Below are 5,134 nucleotides of genomic sequence, written 5' to 3'. Positions count from 1 at the left end.
TGATCTGACTCCAAACACAAGGGCAATAAAAGCAAAACTAAACAAATAAGACTACAGAAAACTAAAAAGCTTATACACAGCAAAAGAAACTCTCAACAAAACAAAAAGGCAATCTATTGAATGGGAGAAGATATTTGCAAATCATTACCAAATAAGGGGTTAATATTCAAAAATACATAAACAGCTCATACAACTCAACATAAAAAAAAAAAAAATCCAATTAAAAAATGGGCAAATGACCTGAATAGACATTTTTCCAAAAGAGAATATGGATAGCCAACAAGAGGCACATGAAAATATACTCAATATCACTAATCACAAGAGAAATGCACATCAAAATCACAATGAGATATCACTTCACATCTGTTGAAATGGCTATTATCAAAAAAACAAGAAATATCAAGTGTTGGTGAGGATATGGAGAAGGAACCCTCATGCACTGTTGATGGGAATGTAAAAAACAGTATGAAGTTTTCTCAAAAAAACTAAAAATAGAACTATCATAGGATCCAGCAATTCCACTTCTGGGTATTTACCCAAAGAAATGAGAACAGTAATTCAGTAAGATATATGCACCTCTATGTTCATTATAGCATTTTTTACAATAGCCAAAATATGGAAGCAATCTAAACGTTCACTAATAGATGAATGTTTAAAGGCGTGGGCACATATATATGATGGAATATTACTCAGCCATAAGAAGAGATGAAATACTGCCATGTGTGACAACAGAGATGGACCTTGAGATAATCATGCTAAATGAAATAAGCCAGGCAGAAAAAGTTGAAAATCACATGATATCACTTATATGTGAGATATAAACCTAAAAGCAACAAATGAACAGGACAAACAGAGACTCAGGGACATGGACAATGGACTAGTGGTTAGCAGAGTGTAGGGTGTCGGGGAGGAGAGGAGAGGTAGACAGGGTAAAAGGAGTCACATATAGGGGGTTAGGGGGAGGATGAAAAGGGTTAAGGGGATCAAACATATGGTAGCTGAAGGAAACTGGACTTTGGGTTGTAAAGACACAATAGAATATACAGATGTCAAATGATAATGTATACCTGAAAATTATATAATTGTATTAATCAATGTTACCCTAATAAACTTAATTAAAATAAAAAATAAATAAAGAAAAAATAAAGTAATTATTGATGGGTATGTAGTTATTGATATTTTATAAATTGTTTTCTGTTTATTTTTGTAATTCTCTCTTCTTTTTTTATTCTCTTGCTCTCTTCTCTTGTACGTTGATGTATTTCTGTAGTGCTGTGTTTAGATTCCTTTCTATTTATTTCTTGTAACTGTACATGGTGTCAGGTGGGTACAATTCATATCAAGGGGATCAGCTTGTAAGGTGTATAAATGTCCAACCACTATGCTTTCCACCTAAAACTAATATAATATTGCATGTCAACTGTAATTAAAAAAAATTTTTTAACCATAATTTTCATCGTTTATTATGCCTTGTAATTTTCTGCTGAAAGGCAGACATGGTGCTCTGGGTTAAGGGCACTGAGGTTACTTGGTCTTTACTATGCATTCTTATGTTCCACTGGCTAGAGGCTAGGCTGCATTTACTGCTATGTAGGTAGTGAGATCTGATCATTTTCATCAAGTAACAGCTGAGCTGAGTCATGTTCAACTGTAGGTTTGACAAAATTCCATCTATTTCTGTGTCAGCCTATCTATGTTTGGCTCTCCCAAGCTTTCATGGAGAACCTGGTGCACTTTTGTCTCTGTGGGCAAAAGAGATTGCAGGAACTTTTCCTTGGCTTTAGAGAGAATTTTTTCCTGGCCTGAACATAGGCTCTTATCCTCTAGCTGAAGCCATATGTTTTCAGGGAAAAAGCATTTGTGATTAACACTGCCAATGCATCTAGGGTTTCTAACTCTTACATTTTATCCTTGAAGCCCCTCTCCTTAGGAGGCCTTTGTCTGCTAAGCACCAAGAAACTGTGAGAAATTCTCCTCTGCTTTTCTAAGAATTTGCTTACCCACGAGGATAACAAAGTTTTATCCTCCCAGAAAAGGGCTGATTTTCTTTGGCCATAGCAACAGATTACTATGTGAACCAGTTAAAAATCTATCCTAACCTATCAAGAACAGTTATTTACCAGTATACAAATTCTGAAACCCAGCCAATCCATGATATATCCACACTTCTGAAAGCCAGTTAGTCAGCAGCAACCACACTTTAAGCATCATGCTGAAATTCAGGCAACTGCTGAACACATCAGCCTCTGAAAATTCACCAGTCGCCAACTCCAAATGGAATAGAGATCATTGCTTCTGAGCTCAGAGATTCATTTTCACTGCCCAGAGATCACACAAATTAGTCACCTCCCATATGCCTAGTGGGAGGACATTGTGGGACAAGGCTGTCCAGTGGCAAGATTGTTATCTCAGGCAGACTGAACTCTCACTCAATCGATGATGTAAATTGTAAATATATACACTATAACTCATGCAGATATGCAGCTATATAGACTATATAGATGCATAGACTGTAGATTATGTAGATATGCAGATACATAGACTGTACATAGATTTATAGACTATACTTTATGTAGATATGCAGATACATAGGCTAAACTTTGTATAGATTTATAGATGATAACTTATGTAGGGTATGTACACTGTACTTTAGCCCAGATTAGCTCCTCCACTCTGTAGCACACAGAAAGGCTGGGATGCTTAATCCAAAGTACAAGAAAAACTGGTGGCTTGAAACTGCCAGCAAATTTTTTGTGTATGTGCAGTTTTCTAGCAAGAGATTTACAGCTTTTGTCAGATTTTTAAAAGGTTGGTGTTTCCAATAGCTAAGAATATCTGCAAATTAAGGAATGAATAAATAAATACGTGTGTTCCAACATATTCTAGTGTGTTACAAAGATTGGTTATTGAGTATGGAATGCATTCCCCCCCACCTCCTTTAGTCATTCAATCATATTTAGTAACCCCTTCTGGGAGGTACACAACAAGAAGTACATTGGGGGCATGGTTGTGATTCAGATGTGTGTCCTGCCTCTGAGAACCAGCAAGTAATCTGAGGCAGAGGCTGATCAACGAACAGACTGGAACCCTCAGAAGAGAGAAATGGAAGATGGCTACATGAGGGGTCAGCGTTAGAAATGGGCTTAGTTGGGAGGGCGCCAGGGTGGTAGGCGGACATTCTAGCGGAGTGGGATGATATAGTATATGTTCTAGAAGAGGTGGTTGTTCTGTTTGATCAGAGAATACCTTATGTGTCAGGAAGAAGCAGGAGGAGATAGACGTTATGGAATTTAATGTACAAGTAAACTTACCCAAGTGATGTTTACTTTCTAAACTTTACTTTCTTCATCTATAAAATGATGACCGTAATACATAATATCTTTGCATGAGGAATAAATGTTAAAATGCATGTAGAACACTCAGCAGAAATCTGGCATATACTAAATACCAGTAACTGGTGACTACCATCATTGTCACATTCATCACGATCACTGTCATTACCACCATCATTAATGCTCCCCATATGATTCACGATCAGGGCCAGCTCACCTGCTGTTCTGACCAAATTCCAGATCTCAGTACCTTCCCAAGTGTTCTGCCTGTCGTATTCCTTTACACCTGAGATTAGTCATCCAGTTTGTGTTAATCTGACCACAGCAAATTGTCCTGCCCTAAAGATCACATTAACTAGGTACCAACTCCACCTTCCTTCAGGGCACACATGAGCAGGTGGACACACAGCCCTAGAGCTTCCTTCTTTTCTTTTCTAGGATGATCATGGAAGATCTGCACTGATAAAAATGGAGCTGTAATGGAGGTTGGTCTTTAGTGTACTGGGCTCCAGTGTCCGGTGTTGGATATTTTCTCAGCTTTAGTAGTCTTGATACCTCTTTCAGTTCCCAGGTGGGTAGTACCCCAAATTCTCTCCTTAATCTCACATCCAAACCAGCTCTCAGGTCTTATAATTTATTTAAAGTCTTCCTGATTCTGTAACAGCGTCTAGAGACACTGTCACGAGAGTTTTATAGCCTTTAAATATTGCCTTAAACTCAAGATATTGTTTAGCTGTTTTTAGTAGAACTTTAGAGTGTTTTACTTGCTAGAAATTTGTGCATATTAGACCTAATGTAGATTGAGCAGAAGATGTGGTCACCCTAAAGACAGGGGAAGACGCCACTTCCGTCACACACGTATCACATTTCCCACTTACGTCTTTTTTCCTCCACCATGTTTTTCTGATCCAGTCCTGTCCGTGCTCCCAGATCCCTACTCTGCTCTTTTTCATGGACTTCTCCTGAGTCTTTCACGTCCCTGAGGAGTTGTGGACAACTCTCAGCCCCTTCCACTTCTGTGGCAGTGGTGAGAAAGAGACCACTTTCTCTCCAGACACTCTCCTGCCTTGTTGGAAATCTCTCCAGCTGAGCATGGGACACAGTCAAAGCAGCAGGGAGGCTCCCATCCTGAGCACTTTTCCTAAACACAGGACCACGGCTTGGAGAACACTCAGCGGTGGGCTGCTGAACAGTAATGGGAGAGGAGAGGTCACAAGGGGTTTAAACAGCAGAGGGGAGGTAAAGAGGGCAGCATTGGAGAATATAAACATATATCTCCAATATGATATATGGAAAACAGGTATGGAATTATTTTTGATATATACCTCAAGAACAGGAAAATTAGAAATGAAACCAAATAAAGTCAGTATTGATGTTTGTTAATTGAGGAACTTAATGCAAGATACCTGAATATATTCCAATTGTGCAGGCATTGCATAGAAGAGCCAACAGCACTAAATATTGTACCAGAAGTTATATAGTTCAATTGCATCAAAGTGAATGCTTGGATAATTTAATAATTGTTGAATTTCGGTAGACATTTTAGTGAATTATGTAAAGAAATTGATGATCTATTGACCCATATAGATACAATCTCAGGATGCCTGATAAGGTTGCTTTGCATTTGATTACATTAGATCTGCCAAAAATCCAAATATTTTCAACGAGATCTACATGAACAAATTATTTTGTTCTTTAATTTGTTTTCAATTAACTACCTCTTAAAGAGATAAAAAGTTATTTTATTCATATAAGTAATGTACATATTATGTCTAAACGGACAGAGGATTGTTTTTTTAATT

This window comes from Pteropus alecto, unplaced genomic scaffold (assembly GCF_000325575.1).
Source record: "Pteropus alecto unplaced genomic scaffold, ASM32557v1 scaffold78, whole genome shotgun sequence".
Classification (NCBI taxonomy): domain Eukaryota; kingdom Metazoa; phylum Chordata; class Mammalia; order Chiroptera; family Pteropodidae; genus Pteropus; species Pteropus alecto.
The sequence above is the reverse complement of the archived record's forward strand: the minus strand, read 5'-3'. Positions refer to the sequence as shown.